General features: G+C 49.5%; 1 long non-coding RNA gene across 1 annotated transcript in view; it reads right to left on the bottom strand.

Annotated features, from left to right (window-relative positions):
- Positions 1-5,811: 5,811 nt before the first annotated feature.
- Positions 5,812-19,102, bottom strand: part of LOC144819899 (uncharacterized) — a 61,829-nt gene continuing 48,538 nt past the window's right edge. The window contains exon 3 of the long non-coding RNA XR_013607615.1: positions 5,812-6,136. This is a non-coding gene — a long non-coding RNA (uncharacterized LOC144819899). The remainder of the gene's footprint in view (positions 6,137-19,102) is intronic.

Below are 19,102 nucleotides of genomic sequence, written 5' to 3'. Positions count from 1 at the left end.
ACGTTAGGAGGAACTCCCTGTACTTCTGTGGCACTACCACTCTCCTGGTAGCTCCAGGATTGGGGTTTCTTGCCTCAGCATACAGTAATCCCTCGTCCCAATAAGCTCTGTGGGTACCACTGACATCTCCCTTTGCTTCTGCAGCTGCTTGCTGCCTCAGGCTTTAAAGAGTGGGGCAGTCTCGCTGGCCCTGGCACAGCTCTTCCCTAGTGGGTCCCCCTGGGCCCAGGAGGCCAGCCTGGTAAGGCTCAAGCTCCATAGGCTCAGTTCCCTCTAGGGGTTCCAAATCCTCTCCCTGAGGAGAGGGGTTCTGAGAGGCTGGCTGTGTAGAAGCTGGTTCCCCAGTCTCCTTGCTTTTTCTCTTGGTTGGTTGGGCCATACTTTCAGGCTCCAAACCCACTTGTTCACCCTTCTTTTGCTCTGTGCTCTGGTTTGGACACACACCAGTCTAGGGATACCCAGCATGGCTGCATGGGTTACTTGCTCAACTTCAGCGCAGGCTGAGGTTTCCAGGTCATTTCCAAGCAGACAGTCATTTGGCAATTGTGGTGAGACCACTACCAGTTTCAGGCCAGTAAACTCCCCCCATCCTAATGTTACCATAGCTAGGGGGCGTTGGGTGGTAATGCTGTCAGCATTGGTGACTGGGTAAGTTTTCCCAATCAGGTATTGCTCTGGGGAAACCAGCTTTTCCCTTACCATAGTGATGCTGGCACCTGTATCCCTCAGGGCTTCTACTCTTGTTCCATTCATGGAGGGGTATTGCATATATTTGTTACAGTTGGTTGGCCACCCAGCCACACTGGCAACCTCCATATTCCCCAAGCAGACTAGGCTAGCTTGAGTGTATTCCCAGATTTGCTCTGGGCACTCCTCTGATCCCATCTGTAGATTTACTGTACGGGAGTAGCTGGAATGGGTGCCTTAGGGGCTTTGTTGAAGGGGCAGTTCTTGTCTACAGTTAAATGTCCCAACTTCTTACAGTTGTTACAATAAGCCTTGTTAGGATCAAAGTTTCTTCCCCTATAGGGCTGAGGCACATAGGGAGTAGATTGGGACCCACCCCCCTGAACAGGTTTTTGGGGCCCTTTGGAAGACTCAGACCTTTTATCTGGGGGATTCTCACCACCTTTCCCCTGGGGGGGTTTGTGACCACTTTCTTTTGGTCACCCCCAGTGGCTGTCCTTGTCACCCTTGTCTTGACCCAGTGGTCTGCCTTCTTTCCCAATTCTTGGGGAGAAATTAGACCTAGGTCTACCAAATGCTGATGTAACTTTTCATTTGTGCAATTACTCAAAATGTGTTCCTTCATAAACAAATTATACAATCCGATAAAGTCATGCACATTGTGTCCAGTTAACCAACCATCCAGTGTCTTTACTGAGTAGTCTACAAAATCTATCCAGGATTGGGTCTGGGTTTTGTGAGCCCCCCTGAACCTAATTCTGTACACCTCAGTAGTGAGTCCTAATCCCTCAATCAGAGTCTTCTTCATGAGGTCATAGGACCCTGCATCTGGCCCAGAGAGGGTCAGAAGCTTGTCTCTGCAGTTAGCAGAGAACAGTTCCTACAGGAGTGCACCCCAGAGAGGTTTCTTTAGCTGTCTGATATCACAATCCCTCTCAAAGGCTGTGAACCATTTGGTGATGTCATCACCTTCCTCAAATTTAAGGACAATCCCTTTGGGGATTTTAGGATCATAAGATTGCTCTCTATCCTTGTTATTGGTATTGCTGCCACCAGAGATGGGGGTTAGGCCCATCTCTTTTCTTTCTTTGTCTAGAGCCAGGAGCCTGGTCTCTAGGTCTAATCTCTTTGCCAACTTTGCTAGAAAGTCGTCCTCTGCACCGGGGTTTCCCCCAATGGGTTCTCTGGGGCCCAGTCCACCTGTGTGGTTCCTAGGCTCCCAAATGTTGACTATTGGAATCAAGGGTACAGAGACCCCTTCTTTCCTAAGGATGGGGGGCCATTATCCTCCCCCTCTTCCCTCTCTTTTTCCTCTGTGTGGGTGTCACCCTACTCAGAGGGGTGGTATTTTGCATACTCAGCCAGGAGCTCCTGGACCCCTTGTTTGGTTGGATGCAGACCTACAGTTATTTGTTTAACTTTGCATAGGGCCCTCAATTCCTTGAAGTCCAAGTGCAAGTAAGGTGTGAGGTCGAGCTCTTCCACCAGGTCTGTGTTATCTTCACTAACAGCTGGGGTCCTTTGAGTCATTATAACCTGATAGTTCTAACACTCTACCTTAGCTTGTAGTGACTTTTATTTTTCAGAAATTCTAATGGGACATAAGCAAGGCCCTACCAGAGGTTTAGTATTTTTGGAAAAGACCAATTTCAGAATTCTAAAGGTAATTTGAGTTCTGTCGTGTGATCAGATGGTAACCAAGAAGTCCAACAAATGCAAGTTTGTATCCCACCGCTGATCCACCAATGTGAGAAAGTGGCTTTATATATACTGGACTAGAAGGAAGTACAGTGTGTATAGAGTCCACCAACCCCAGAGGTATAATGGAGGTTAAAGTCAGAACTGACCTTACTCTCCAAAGTGGTAGCTTGGTCGAGCAGTAAGGCAGTACCAGAGGACAGTGTAAAGCATTTGATGTACACACTCAGTCAGCAAAAGGTTTCACACACTCAAGGACTGAACTCCAGGCCAATTGTTTGTATATCCAAAGATATAGTTGTTTTATTTTTAGAACCAACAGTTATAAAAATATACTTTTCTCGAGGTGAGTATTCTCATGTAATTATTTGGCAAGGAAGCAAAAAGATTGTGCACAGAATAGTTACAGTATAAGCAGTTAACGACACAGTTCTGAACCACACTCTAGCATTGAACTCAATGGGTTTTCATAGATAAGTACAGTTGATTACTTTACGGATTACTTTGGTAGTCTCAGGACTAGATCTAAGATTTAGTCCTGGGGTCTAAGCTGAAACCAGATTAGCAAAAACGAGTAAGTTACTGTGCAGAATTTTCAGGAATATAAAGCTGTGTTAAAAGTTCACACTTAGAAACTTTTCAAGGTAAATCTGACAATGTTATTCAATGGGAGGAAATTCAGGTTGCAGGTAAAGTACGATCACATTACTTTTGTAACCCAGCACTAGTCTCCTAGGGCCAGCACTGGGGGCTTAACTCAAAACAGGTAGGTAATTGCGTTTCAGTATTTCGTACAATTTTTAAAGAATATTTGCAGTTTTCAAAAGTAGACGAAGAAATTTCATAGAAAAGCAGACAATGGGTTCCTATGGGGAAAAATACAGGTTACTAGTAAACCCGCTAGGGATTACTTTTGCGGTTCAGTACTGGGCTGAAAGGTACAGTACTGGCTTCTCTCCTGATCACAGGTGAGTATTTCCGGATTTGGACTTTGGCTGATTTTATAGGAATATTTTCAGTTTTCAAAACTCCACACTTAGAAAATTTTCGAGTCAAAATGGGTCAATGTTATCCAATGGCAGGTAAGTGAATTACTGGTTTCCAGGTTAGTACTCGGTTGGTGCAGTTAGGGTTCTGGGTGTAGACTCAGGGGTCCCCCAGGGTCAGGTGAGTACAGTTAGTTCAGTCCCAACGGCACCGGCGCGGCCAGGTGCAGAGGTAGGTAGGCCCAATGTTATCCAATGAGGGAAAGGGGGCCTTCGGTTGGTGGCGGCTGGCTAGCAGGCCACGGGGCTCTGGGAGCTGGGTTCCTGGTCACTTGCTCAGGGCAAGGAGGTAAGTAAGTTAGGATGGAGGGGTCACAGCCAGCGGCACTCGGGCGGCTGGGTGCAGGGTGCTTTTGAGCCATCGGGCGCTCAATGTTATCCAATGAGGATCTTGACAAAGGAACAAAGGCAGCAGGCTCGGGGACGGTGACTCTCCAGGGGCGACCAGCACTTCGAGAGGTAAGTTGGGATCTTGGAGCACAGGTAGGTACCCCAAAGGGAGGCACAGGGGGTTGCAGGGCGCCGGGTGCAGGGGTGTCTTTAGGGCCGCGGTTGGGGTGGCCCTTGGTTCTGAGTCTGCAGGCATCGGCTGGTTTGTCAGGGAGGGTCTTTGGGCACTGGACTTCGGGTCCCAGTCGCCGAGGGGACGTCCTCGTGGTCTTGGTTTGGGTTGGCCCGGCCCGGGCTCGGCTGGTGCAGAGTGGGCTGGTCCGGAGCTTCCTGGTGGGCACCAGGTGGGTTGTTGCTGCAGAGCCTCTGCTGATGGGAGTCCCAATCTTCGAGAGGGTCAAGGCAGGCAGGTCCTCTGGGTATCCCAAGGTTGCTGTCCGCGGAGGTCGCCGGGATTAGGCAGGAGCAGGTTCCAGGATCAACAGGCCGGTAGGGCTGGGGCCAAGTCAGTTGCTGTTGTCCAGTTAGAAGCTTCGCGGCGGGTCTTCTTCTTCTCGATCTTCTTTCTTCTTTTGATATCGGGATCTAAGGAAGGAAGGTTCAGGGATCCCCTAAATACTAAATTATGGGGTGTTACAGGTAGGGCAAGGGCAGGGACCAATGGGACCCTGTCCTGGGTTGAGTACACCCCCTAGCCTGCTCCTCTCCTGTGGGAGGGGGGCAGGAGCCTAGCTGGGATTGGGCAGGACTCCCCATCTAGAAGATGGCCGGAGCCCGGGGTCATGCTTCACCTCGCCTCCTCCACCTGAGGGGTGGAGTTGGCACAGGTTGGCACAACCCCCTTCCTGACGTAGTTTTTCCCGCCAGTCTTCCCGCCAGAGTGGGGGTAGGACTGGTGGGGGGCTGGTGGCTGGGTACAGCAAATGGTCTGGAGAAGCTCTCAGAGCCGGTATGCCTTTGAAGCTTCCCCCTGTCCATCCTGGGGGAGGAGACATAGCACCTCGCCCAGGATGTGCTTTGTTGCAGACCCAGGAGAGCGGGGGCCTCTCCACCCAGGGGTCCAGCAACATGTCTGCTGTGTGGCAGCCTCTGCAGCCACTCAGCCCAAACGTGGATTGTAGGTTCGGGTTTTTGGAGGGCATCTCTAAGATGCCCTCTCGTGCATTTTACATTAAATCCCACACTGGCATCAGTGCGGGTTTAATGTGCTGAGAAGTTTGGTACCAAACTTGTCAGTCTTCAGTGAAGCCATTATGGTGCTGTGGAGTTCGTGAATGACAACCTCCCAGCACCATATACTCTTAAATGGCAACACTGCACTTACAGTGCCCAGGAATGGCCCTGGGTACTGTAGGGGCACAGGGCTCATGCACCTGGGCCCTCACCTCTGGCATAGGGCACCCAGCTAGAGGGGTGACTGATGCCAGGGCAGTGGGTTCTGTCGGCATGGCACACAGGGATGTGTGCCATGTCGACTCTTGCTTTAGTTCTGTACTTAGGCACTCAGCCTGCAAAGGCAGTGTGTGGGTGGCACAATAAGTGCTGCAGCCTTCAGGGGTCTTCTCTGGTCACCATGCCCTGGGTACCTAGGGTACCATTTACTAGGGGCTGACAGGTGGCCAGAGATGCCAATTGGGTATTTTGTTTCAGCATAGCTTTTCTTTGTAGGGAAGGAACACAGGCCCTGGGTACCTGATTGGCAGGGACCCAGGGCACACTCAGTCAAAGTACATCAGCAGTTCAGACAAAAGTGGGGGCATACCAAGGCATGAAAGATGGAACTTTCTCACATAGGCTCCTAGTCCCGTTATCAGTTTATGCAAGCAAACAGGAGTTTGTGCTAGCAACACAATGTCATCTGAATATTGGAGGCACAGTGTTGGTATTTTGCTCAACTTTGTGGGGTCAGCTGGAATCAACTTGAGGCACTTGTTGAGATCGGAGGTATAAATATTAAACAGACAAGGCGCAAAGACGCAACTTTGTTTTAGTCCGTTTAATGTTGGAATCTTACCGGTTAACAATTCACTGAAATGGGCTGAGACATCCAGAGAGTCGGTATGAAAACACACATTGCTAATATGTCTGCTTCTGATGGATACATCTGTCTATGGATTCCTCACCATTGAATTTCCCCCTGCACCAGCATTCCACAGAAACTTTTTTATAGCTCTCCCAGCTCGACGAGGACTCCACAATGGAACAGCTACACACGCGACTCCGCTTGATGTCATTTGAGCCATAAGAGGACCTCGTTGGTGTGCTGATGTCACTTCCACACATTTTTTCCGTGCCCTCGAGGCGAACGGGCGGACCTACAACATAATACAAGTATATACAGCATACAAAATATATACATAAATACTTACAGTATATAGGTAAAGAGGAAAAGCTAAAATCAAAGCATTTCCTAACAACAAACTGTAGGACAAGCAAATGACATATGAAAAAGAACAATGTCAAACAATAAGAACTTTTTGGGTATATGCAGGTGGACATCGGGGAGGCGGGTAGGTCAGTGAGGAATCCACAGGCAGATACTGTATCCACCAGAAAAAGCATTACCGACGGTAAGTAGCTTGTTCTTCTGATGGATACATCTGTCTGTGGATTCCTCACCTTTGAATTGAATCCCCAAGCCGTTCCTCTCCCGGAGGAGGGTGTCCACCTACCTATACCAAAAAATCCTGCAGCACAGAACATGCAATATGGCCATTCCTCTTAACCTCCTAATCTAAGCAGTAATGCTTTGCAAAACTGTGGAGGGAGGCCCAATGTTGCCACCTTGCAGATGTCTACAACAGGGACACCTCTAGCCAAAGCAGAAGAAGATGACTTAGCTCTGGTGGAATGAGCTCTAATACCTTCAGGCAGCTCCTTCTTGGCCAAAGCGTAGCAGATCTTGATGCACAAGATGATCCACTGGGAGGGTGTACATTTTTGGACAGCTTTGCCCTTTATCCTTCCAATATATGAACATATACAGGGATGACGATGGCATAGAATAAAGCTGGCAAATACACAGTTTCAGGAATATGTAAATAACACAAATATGCTCTCCACCTAAAGGATGAAAGTAGAAAGAGGTAGCTTTTTTATCTCTTCTGGTCAATTCTGGCCTCTCTTGAGTGGATCACACACGAGGCTAATCTGTATAACGCCCAGATCTCACCTCGAACTGGAAGAAGATAGAGAGATTGAACGAACTTCCATCTAGTCTCCCCCTCTCTCTAGAGGGACGCCCAGGATCTTAACTCTCTACTGAGACGTCCCTGCTCCACCACCACCACCCTTTCCACCTCACCCCTGTACTACCCTCTTCCTATCAGACCTCGCTATTCCGACCCACATCTCTCTTAATCTGTACTTCCAACCCACAGCATTCCAGAGCTGGCCCTCATCTAATCTGACCACGCAATACTGTCCCCATTCTCTCCAAGTGTGCACCAAATGTTCCTATCACTTTGCTCCCTGCCTAAGACCCGCCCTCCTCCTCGGAGACTGCCCCCACGGCCCCCAACACCCCACACACACTATGCCCCCCGACAGGACAGCCCACAATGCCCTCCCCTCTACGAGCCTTGCTACTCCGCGAGACCTGAACGCCCTATTGATCCGCTTCCCACCTGCCCTCTCATCCAAAGCAAAGAAGAATTTTAAACAGAAACTGATCCGACAACATCCCAAATCACTCTTTGCAGACACCTACCACTGTCCCTCAAAAGGAATGATAAAATCGGACCTTATCTTCCACACTGAGAGACACGAAGCATGGAAACACATCATCAGATCCCACCTAAACATTTCTAAAACCACCAACACCACACATAGCTGCAAACTTACAATATCGCTCCCTCACCGCCCTAAGCGTAATGGAAATACCACGGTGACCATTTACTATAACGGCACAGTCCTGATACAAGACAACAGCGAAAATTTGGAGTCCTTTCATATCCTCTTCCCCTCTCTACGGGATACTCCCTCTCACGCTCCCCCTCTTCCGCCCATACTCCCACACCGGAGGAACCGGACCAGCCATTTAAACTCACCCTCCGCCTCGGAACTCACGATCAACAGCACTCGCCCCTCAGCACGTGCCTCCCTCCCCACTACCCCAGGGAGTGCGCGTCCCCCCTCTTCCTGTGTCCGATTCTCATCCACACCTGTCACCCGCTTCTCAGAGTCTCCCGAGACACCCACAACGCCAGCCTCCTCGCTACGTCCCCTGCCCCTCCCACAGGGAAAACAAGATCCATCCCCCCACACCAGCCCCCACCACCATCCGCCACCCACCACCCGATACCACCCAGCTACCCCACATGCCCACCCCAACACACTGTGAACAATCAGAACACCCCCCTTCCCACACCCACAGGCAACAAAGCTACTACAAAGCTACTATACCCCAAAGAGGCCTCGCACCACATGACACCCCCCTCACCACCCCCAAAGAGAACAGGACCACACTATTTCCCACCGAGGGCGCTCATCCCCGTCCGTCAGCTGCCGGCACAACACACGACTCGCCCCTCACCACCCCCATCGACAACAGCAACCCCCCCTGAACACCGTGGACTCCCACCCCCATCCATCACCTACAGGCTCTCACCCCTGCCCACAACCCGCCTCCCACTCTCTTCTCCCCACACTGAACAACCTGAGCACTCGTCCCCCTGAACTCACAGGCTATACAGCACCCACACCCCAACTAGACCCACCACCCTACACCCATTGCCCCATCCAAACCCCTCACAGACAACAGAGCTAGCAAACTACCGAACACCCCGAGTCTCTCCCCCCCAAGCCCCACACACCTGCTCAAGCCCAATCCCGCTACATTGACGAACTTGTGACTGAGCAACGCATTTCCTCGTTGGAAACCCAGATAACTAACATAATTAGGGGCCTCAGTGAAATCCTAGCCAACCTTGCTGCGCCCCAGAAACAGTATCACACCCACTCTTTCATCACTCAGACACAACAAAATCCATCCACTACCCACAAGAGATGGGTAACTAACCCCCCTCGCCAATCTATCGCAGCGACCGAAAAGAACCAGAGACGCTATGTCTGAGAACGACGCGGCATATCTCGCCGCCTCGTACGACAATCATAATGCTGTCACGGTCCAATCCAAAATGCAGGTGATCACCGGACTTGGTAGAGCTCAAGTCCTCCCCAACTCACCGAGACCACCGGCCACTCGCACAAACATCCCCACGGCCCCCCTTACGAAGAAACCCAAAACAGAGATGACCCCCACAAAATGCATACTCATAAACTGCAGATCAGCCACAAAACACGCCACAGAACTAGCAGAATCCATCCTCACTCATGACATTGACATAGCACCCAAACCTGGCTTAATGACTCCTCCCTTCCTCTCCTGGACACCCTCGCCCCCCTAGGCTTTAAAATACCAATAAAAACAGAATAGACAATAGAGATGGAGGCTTAGCGATCATCCACAGAGACAATTTGTCTGTGTCGGAATCAGAACCAGACAACTACCACTCCTTTGAGTGCCTAACTGTTAACATCATCACCTGCAACAAAAAAACAGTAACCTGCCACCTTATCTACCACCCCCCAGGCAACTCCACCGACTTCACTGAACACCTGTCTGACCTAATTGCCCACTGCTCCCTACGCAATGCGAACACTCTTATTCTGGGCGACTTCAACCTACACTGGGACGCAGAAAATAATCCGCTTATCCAAAATCTGAACGAGCTAATGTGCAATAACGACCTCATGTAACACTGCACAGAAGCAACTCACAACAAATTAGCAACCCTAGATGCCATCATAGCCAATCAAGACATTGTAAGGATAAACAACACACTGCCCGTAGACTGGTCCGACCACCGCCTAATCCTTTTCCAACTCTCTCACCCAGCCACCATTCAACCCCCAGCCCAAGAACAACCGAAATGAACCAGAAATCTCACGCGGATCAACATGACTGACCTGGGAGAAAAAGTCACTTCTCTACTCACTCCCTCCTTGGCTGAACTTTCCACAACAGAACTCACTGACCACTACAACACTTCCATGTCAACTATTCTCGATTAGATTGCCCCTCTGAAACTAAAAAAACTCAGGAACATTCCATCCAGATCCTGGTTCAACACGGACATCAATAACAAAAAGAGACAACTTGAGCCACAGAAAGACTCTGGAGAAACAACCCCTCCGTTAGCACTCTCGAACAACTCAAAGCAGCTCGGAGAAGCTACAAAAAACACATCCACAATGAAAAAACCAAGGGGCATATTATCAAGAACAGGCGATAAAATTATCGCCGCTTTATCGGCAGGAAACTGCTGCTAAAGCGGCGATAATGGGCTTGATAATATGCCCTTGTGAATTCCCATAGTAGCCCAGGTTAACACCAGAACCTGGGCTGCTATGGGAATTCACAAGGACATATTATCAACCCCATTATCGCCGCTTTAGCTGCAGTTTCCTGCCGATAAAGCGGTGATAATTTTATCGCCTGTTCTTGATAATATGGCCCCAATTTCTTCTGCTCCACCCTGGACAATGCAAAAAACAGACCCAATGAACTCTTTAAAATCATCAAGCTACAAACCACTAAGCCCACAACAACCTTCACCCAGGCCTCCACCAAACTCTGCGAAAATTTTGCCAGCTTCTTCGAAGAAAAAATCACTGAGATTGAACACTCGCTAGACACCAACAGCGATCCCGACAGCGAAAGTCTTCCCATAGATACTACAGAAAGCACATGTCTTCACAACGCAACTACATGGAATGCCTTCGCTCCCATCACAGAAACCAAGATTATCAAGCTAATCTCAACCTCCAAACCCGCCTCTCACCTCCTAGATCCTATACCTACTCAACTGACCAAAAACCTCATAATTGCCATAGCTCCCTTCTGGTGCAGAATCATCAACAGCTCCCTCCAATCCAGCACTATACCTGATTGCCTCAAAGTTGGCCAAGTCACACCACTACTAAAAAAACCAGGCCTTGATTGCACGGACCTGAACAACTTCAGAGCTGTCTCCAATCTCCCCCTCCTATCCAAAATCCTGGAGAAATGCGTCCTCTCACAGCTAACCCAACACATGGACAACATCAACCTTCTTGACCCCCATCAATCGGGGTTCAGAAAAGGTTTCAGCACCGAGACGGCAATCCTCAACATCACAGACGACATCCACCAGCCACTAGACTCAGCCCAATGCTGCCCTCTCATTCTCCTCAACTTATCGGCAGCCTTTGACACAGTAGACCACCAACTTCTCATCAAGGCCATTAAAGAAAGGGCGGGTGCCGATGATAAGGTCCTCAGATGGTTCACCTCTTTCCTCCAGAACTGCTCGCAAAAGATAAAAATCAAGAACTTTACCTCCGACCTCCACCCTGTCAGCAGAGGTGTACCCCAAGGCTCAGTGCTCTCACCACAACTGTTCAACATATACATGGAACCCCTCACCACCATTCTTAAAAAGGCGAAGATCCCCTTCCACCTATACGCTGATGACACCCAGATCTATCTAGAAACCTCCTCCCCAGACGACATCCTCAGACTCAATAACACTCTAAAAGAAATTCAAGGCTGGCTATCCCAAAACCACCTTAAACTCAACCAAGAAAAAACGGAGATCCTCCTCATCTCCAACAAAGAAGAGAACCCACAAATTGCAGAGTGGCTTAAAGCTTTGGACGCTCTAAACGGTAACCTCACCTTGGACAAATCTGTAAAATCCTTAGGAATCACACTAGACCCCAAACTGGGCATGACCAACCACATCAAAAACTCTGCAAAGACTGCCTTCCTCAACCTAAGGCTTCTATACAAAATCAAACCATTCATTCCTGCCAAAGACCTCAAACAAGCCACACAATCGCTGGTGCTATCCAGGCTCGACTACGGCAACGCAACCCTCACTGGTGCTTCAAAATCCAGCTTGGCTCCCCTCAGAACAACCCTCAACGGAGCAGCCAGAATGGTCACTGGAATCAAGAAATATGACCACATTTCACCAGCAGTAAGAGAACTAAAATGGCTTCCAGTTGAACAGCGAGCCAATTTCAGAACAGCATGCCTCATGCACAAAGCCCTCCACACTGGAAAACCAGACTATTTAGCTGCCATACTTAAGAGGGCCGGGCAGACGAGAAACCTCAGGAGCTCAAACTCCCTCCTTCTCATCCCCTTGAAAACACGCAAACACAAAACAGCTGCGAAATCATTTGCTGGAACCGCACCCAAAATTTGGAACTCCATCCCAGCAGACATCAGAACTATCCCTTCCTTCACAAAATTAAAAAAACACCTTAAAATCCTCCTGCTGAACCGCGCCCTCCCAAATGGATAGCCACGCTACTCCTGAGGCCGATCTTCTCTGACTAGACTCTGCTCACTTCCTCCTCTGCCCACCTCAAGACTATCCTTGCACATGATTAAGCGGCCTCATGATCCTCGGTCCACCTCCACTCAGCATTCAACAAGGCTACCTAAGGACTCTTCCACTCCGCCTTGAAGACTCGGGACCCCTGGTCTGCCGATCCTCTTAGGGCTACCGAAATTAGCATTCAACAAGGCTACCTCCGAACTCGTCCACCACTTCCATAAGCCTTAGCACGCTTGGACTACCGAACATTCTTTTCTTTTTGCTGACGATTATTCTAATATGCTTAACTACCTTGAAACAATGCTGTAAAGCGCGCCGATACCCTCGGGTCTGGTCAGCGCTATATAAAACTCCTAAAATAAATAAAAAAATAAAATGGGTGGGTGTGCTTAATGAAGACAAGGACACCACATCATCCAAATAGTGTCAGGTGTGGAGAGAAGACCCAGCCACACAAAATGTTATGTCCAGAGCACCACAAACGTAAAGAAAACCTCCATCACTCTAATGGGTCCAAATGAATAGAATCAGCTCCAGTTAGAAGTAAGTACAAATAATCAGCTAATTGGTTCCATTTTTATTCCATATAGGTTTCAAGAACAGCCAAGCACAATGACAGCCGACACGTGTTTCGTCGCATTCTACGACTTTTTAATTGACTGTCCAAGATGGAAAGGAGTAACCATCTTAGGCAGGAAAGCAGAACTATTCCTGAGAAGCATCTTATCTGCATGAATGGGTAAAAAAGGAGGTTTAAAGCTAAGAGCCTGAAGCTCACTTACCCTCCTGGTGGAGGTAATTGCAATCAGAAAAACTGTCTTGAAAGTAAGAAGCCTCAACGAGCAACTATGAAGAGTCTCAAAAGGAGACCCCATCAGAAATGTAGGTACTAAATTCAAATCCCACTGAGGCATAATAAAGGGAGTGGGAGGGAACCTATTAGTGAGGCCCTTAAAGAACATCATGACAATGGGGGACTTAAATAAAGACGGCTTGCCCAGCAAACAAAGGAAGGCCGATAAGTAACCCTTAACCGTAGCCACAGCACAACCTTGCTGGGCCAAGGAAAGTGAAACACCAAGTACATCAGATAAATGGGCCTTCAAATGATCAATGGATCTCCCTCCACACCACTTCACAAACTTGGACCAACTAGAGGAATACATAGATTTGGTGGAGAGTCTCCTGGATGATAAAATAATATCCACCACATCCGGTGGGAGAGAGAAAGAACTCAGGTTGCCCCCTTTAATCTCCAGGCATGAAGGTGCAGGCTCTGTAGGTGGGGTGTAGAACCTGCCCTTGCGACTGCAATAGGAGGTCTGCCTGAGAGAGAGACGGAGTGGAGGGTGCGATAAGAGGTGAAGAAGGTCTGTGTACCACACCCTTCTTAGCCAATCCGGGGCGATCAATATGACTTGGGCCCGGTCTTGGCGAATCTTCCTCAGAACTTTAGGAATAAAGGGTATGGGGAAAATGTGTAAAGGAGTTGTGAGCCCCAATCCAATTGAAACGCGTCCCCCAAACGCTACCTGCATCGGATACTGAAGACTGCAGAACGACAGGCAGTGCGCATTCCCTTGTGGCAAAAAGGTCCAACCGAGTAAACCCCCTAATCCCGAAGATGTGATGGACGACATCCGGATGAAGCCGCCACTCATGATCGGCTGAGTATTGCTGACTGAGATTGTCCACAGGCACAATTAGCACCCCGGCCAGATGATTTGCAATCACATAAATCTGATGGCCCTGAGCCCAGTACCAGAGTCGCAGAGTCTCTCTGCAGAGACAATACGCCCCTACACCTCCCTGTTTGTTTTTGTAGCACATTGCAATAGTGTTGTCTGTCAGGACTTGAACCGACTGACCACGAAGGGAGGGAATAAAGGCCTTGAGAGCTAAACGTATTGCCCGCAATTCCAGAAGGTTGATATGGAGCAATCTTTTCTCCAGAGACCAAAGATTCTTTATTTCCAGATCCCCCAGATGAGCAAACCACCCTAGAGTGGAGGCCTCTGTGATCACTGTGCCCGAGGAGGTTGGAAAGGCTTCCCTTGAGACAGGTTGCCCTGCACACTCCACCAAGACAGCTCTACTGCAGTGTCCCTGGAGATTTCTGACAATCTCTCTGAGATCTCCATTTTGCTGATACCACTGCTTGCCGAGGCACCACTGGAGGGCCCTCGTGTGCCAGCGTGCATGGTTGACCAACATTATGCAGGAAGCGAACAGACTTACCAGGCGTAGGACCTTCAGGACTGGAACAGCCACTCCATCGTGAAACAAAGGAATCATCTGAATGTCAAGAATCCTCTGCAGAGGTGGGAAAGCTCGACACACAGTAGTATCCAGTACTGCCCCTATGAACAGGCTGCACTGAGGGCACCAGGGGAGATTTGGGCACATTTATCGAAAAACCCAAGTCGAACACCAGCTGAGTTGTTACCTGCAGATGATGCAGCACCACTCTGGTGATTTTGCTTTAAGCAGCCAGTCGTCCAGATAGGAGAAAATAGGAATCCCCGACCTTCTGAGATGAGTTGCACCGCCATCAGCTTTGTGAAGACCTGAGGTGCGGAAGTAAGGCCGAACGGGAGGATCGCAAACTGGTAGTGCTCAGACACTACCGTAAAACGGAGATACTTACGATGTGACTTCAAGATGGGAATGGGAATGGGAATGTGAAAATACGCATCCTATAAATGGATTGACAACATCCAGTCTTCTTGCTGCTGAACCAGAAGAATCTGTGCTAGGGTCAACATCTTGAATGTCTCCTGCTTGAGGTAAAAATTCAAGACCCTGAGGTCTAAGATCGGCCATAACCTGCCGTCCTTCTTGGGGATCAGGAAATATTGGGTGTAACATCCTGATCCCTTTCCTGCTCAGGAACCACCTCTATTGCACCTTTCTGCAGTAAGGCAAGAACCTCCTGCTGCTGGAGCAGCACATGGTCCTCTAAACATCAGCCCTGGCAAGGAGGGTAAGGAGGTAGAAACTCTTGGAAGGGTAGGGAGTACCCATTTTCTACAAAATTCAAAACCCAAATGCCTGATGTAATAGATTTCCAAACTTGTAGAAAATGGGACACTCGACCCCCTACAGGACCAACATGCTCCAAGATGGGGGATCTATAACTGCTTTCCCATGGTACCAGTGGTGGGGACAGGAGAGGAAGAAGTGCAGGAGGACTGTTGCCGGGAGGCCCCCTGCAGATGGCCTCTACTATTTCCTCTGTACAATTTGCACAGAGGATTCTTCTGCTGATACTGCTGGGCTGCTGACAGCCTCAAAAGCAGTCTTCCCAAAACCTTGGTGCCTCCTATATTCATAACCCCTAGGTTGGGACTGAAGTCCTAAGGATTTTGCAGTAGCTCTACTGTCCTTGAAACGCTGTAGAGCCGAATCCGCCTTTGCACCAAAAAGTCTGGACCCATCAAAAGGCAGATCAAGAAGAGTAGCTTGCACATCAAGAGAGAATTTCGAAGACCTGAGCCAGTAGCCACGGAGGAACCCATCACCCTGGCTTCAGAATCTGGAGAATCCAGCTTGACTTGATTATTTGATTACCTGACAGGCTGCAGCCTGCGTGTCTGCCAAAACTTCCAAAAAGGATCCACGGTCTGGTAACTTAGGTGACAACTGTTTAGCCAAGTCCATTAAGGCATGTATATGCCTCCTCAACAAGCACATGGCATTGGTTGACTTCAACGCCATACTTGCCGAGGAGAAAACCTTCTTGGCAGACTACTCCAATTTCTTTGAGTCCCTGTCCCCTGGAGTGGTGGGGAAAGACCCAGTTGACTGCTTAGAACAAGAAGCCTGTACTACCAAGCTTTCCGGCAAAGGATGGGCAGTAAGGAAAGCCAGATCACCAGGAGCAGGCTTATATCATCTTGCCACAGTCCTTGATATAGCAGGGGCAGATAAGGGTTTCTGCCACACCTCCAAAATTGGTTCAGTCAAAGCCTCATTGAAAGGCAACTGAGGTTTCATAACAGAAGATGGAGAATGCAACATCTCATTGAGTATATATGACCTGATCTCAGCAGTTGGCAGTTGAATGACCAAAAGGTCAGCAGCCTTTTTGATGACAGCATGGGATAGGGCAACAACCTGTGAAGGTAAGACTTTCTGGGATGAAAGCTCCCACTCTGTGGAAGTGTCTAAGCCACAGGCCTCCCAAAGGCCCTCAAATTCATCAACGGAGTGGAGGATTTCTCCGTCTTCTGCCTGATCCTGCTGGTACTCCTCTTCCTCCAAAAACCTTTGGGTTTCTCTCCTGGAGCGCATTTTCGGGATTGGAGTCGGCCGAGTCACGCGCGGCGCCGGAGACGCCAGCTTCGAATGAGGACCCTGAGACTGTGTGCTATCGGAGTAGAATACCTTGGAGCCGGAAACTGCCATGCTGTCGCCGTCGGCATGAAGGGTGCCTGGGCATATTGCTGAAGGATGCCCAAGTTATAGGCAAGCAAACCCACGGGCCAGACGGCGCACCGGTAGGGTAGGATGCCTTGACAAACATGGCAAACATCACATTGAGAAAATGCAATGGATCCGACCCTGGAAAGGGTGGATAAGGATCTGGAACCACCAGCTCAGGATCCACTCGAGGCCGCGTGGAGGGCTGTGGCTGAGGCGCCGGGGACATCGGATCCAGTACAGGCGAAGTCACAGGAACAGGAAAAGACTCTCTGGGCGCCGGAGAAACCCTGGGTGCCGGTGAACCCCTCGGCGTTGGAGAGTGGGTCGGAGTCTGTGAAGAAGGAGACTGCGACGGCGAGATGGCATCCTTAGCATGATGCCGCAGAGCCGGAGAAGTCGACCTCAAAGCCCTACTCTTCGATGATCAACGTCGAGATCCATTCCTTCGCTTCTTCTTGTGTTTCCTCGACTTTGAGGTATGCGAAGTCAACAACTTCGATTTAGATCTCTTGCGATCCCTCTTCTCCTTTTTCACCCGTGCCATGAAAAGCTGGGCCTCAAGCTCAATCAGCGCCTTCGGATTCATCTTCAGACAGCTGGAACATCCTACGACGTCGTGGTCTGACGAAAGGCACCAGAGACAGTCGTCGTGGGGATTTGCGATGGACATATGTCCTCCACACTCCCTGCAAGGTTTGAATCCAGACTTCTTCAAAGTAGCCATCGCACTGCTACACCAAGAGTGAAGTAGAAATAAAGTAAATACGAAACCAATTGGAGAGTCCCAGAAAACCGTTACCCATGACAACGCGGAAAAAAAACGGAACTGGTGTCAGCACGCCGACTTGGTCTTCTTGAGTCGCGTGCCGAGCCGTTCCATTGTGACATCCTCATTGACGTGGGAGAGCTAGAAAAAAGCTTCCGTGGAATGCTGACGCAGGGGGAAATTTAAAAGGTGAGGACTCCACAGGCATATACTGTGAAAAGTTAGCCTGGCATATGATGTCCACTATTCTAGTGGGCGCCTTGCACCAGTCTAAACGACCCTTATTGATGGTGGTTGTAAAGTCAACCTTATAGACAAGCTATCCTAGTGGTACCATGGACCAGCCGTCTTAGGCTAAAACTTCAGAGAGCATGTGAAGCCAGCTGTTTTACAATATATAATCCCTTGAATACCAAATGAAAGGACACCACACAAGGTATATAGCAAATATATATGTATTTATTACTAACACAACCCCTCTGCACTCTTTATGAGGTCAGAGTTCGAGATACGTTACTCATTAAGCATACTATAAGTTGCACAAATACAATTCTGCCCTAGGGGCCTCATGAACCATATACTAAGTAACTGGTATAAGAACCACTTCAGGAATAGTGAATACGCCTAGGGCCTAGGGAATCGCTGGGGCTACACTACAGAACCAAAGGTTTGGAAGTAGGAGACCCACAGGAGACGCGTGCAGTTTGGGAACACAGACGCAAGTTACCATTGACTTACAATGGAGAACGAAGAAGTCACAAAGTTACTGATTAAGGACACTTCCAGGTGGACTACGATGAAACCCCTTTAAACTAGGACACTTGGATAGTCAATACCCACGCGATACTCTAGTTACCTCATCCAGAGAAGCCGGGTGCATAGGTGTCTTTTCGTGTCAGGTTTCGCTGATGCTTTCAATGGAGACCTGCAAAAGAAGTGCTGCAGGCGGCCGAAGGAAGAGTGTCCGGGTGGATCAAAGGGTGGATCGAGGAGCTGAAGAACCTGAAAGCAGAGGGGACAGAGTCTGGGTCACTAGCCAGTGACCAGGAAGGAACCAGGATGGAGCCAGGTGATGTCGCGATGCAAACAGGTGAAGAGGTGAAGCTTGTCTCTGCAGCCACGAGGACCAAGAGGCGTCGACAACAACCAGGAGCTGGATTCGAGCTGTCCCACAAAAGATCTAGTTGACTGCGGTGTCGGTATCCGGATTGGACCCAACAAGACTTGGCAACCGCAACCCACGCAGTAAGTGAAGATTGGCTTCAGGTCAGACCAGCAAGGTCTGAGGGGCTTCTCTTTTGCACGGAAACTGGAGCAAGCCTGGAGCAACCAGGAAAGCAAGATGATTTTAAAGGTTCGCCTTCAGGGGGCTCACTAGCCAACGGGCTATCAACCGGGAAGACATGTTGAGCTGAAATGCAGAGCGGGCCCCACGTGGCACTTGTGGAGTGTGGAGGGCTGAGCTTCGGTGCAAATGGCGCTCGGGTCTGGGGTTTCTCGTGTCCCAATGCACAACTGCGAGTTATCTCAGGAGTCGATGCAGTTAGCAATTTGCAGGATGTCCAGGGAGTCTGGTCCCACGTCTCTCGTGTCCGCCACGGGTCTCAGCTTTGCTGTGGATGTGGGTCGGAGTCCAAGAAGTCAGGAAGTCCAGTCCTGGGTAGCTGAGTCTTCGGGTTCTGTCGGGACTGTCGACAAAG

Source organism: Lissotriton helveticus, chromosome 2_1 (genome assembly GCF_964261635.1).
Source record: "Lissotriton helveticus chromosome 2_1, aLisHel1.1, whole genome shotgun sequence".
Taxonomy (NCBI): Eukaryota; Metazoa; Chordata; class Amphibia; order Caudata; family Salamandridae; genus Lissotriton; species Lissotriton helveticus.
The sequence above is the reverse complement of the archived record's forward strand: the minus strand, read 5'-3'. Positions and strand labels throughout refer to the sequence as shown.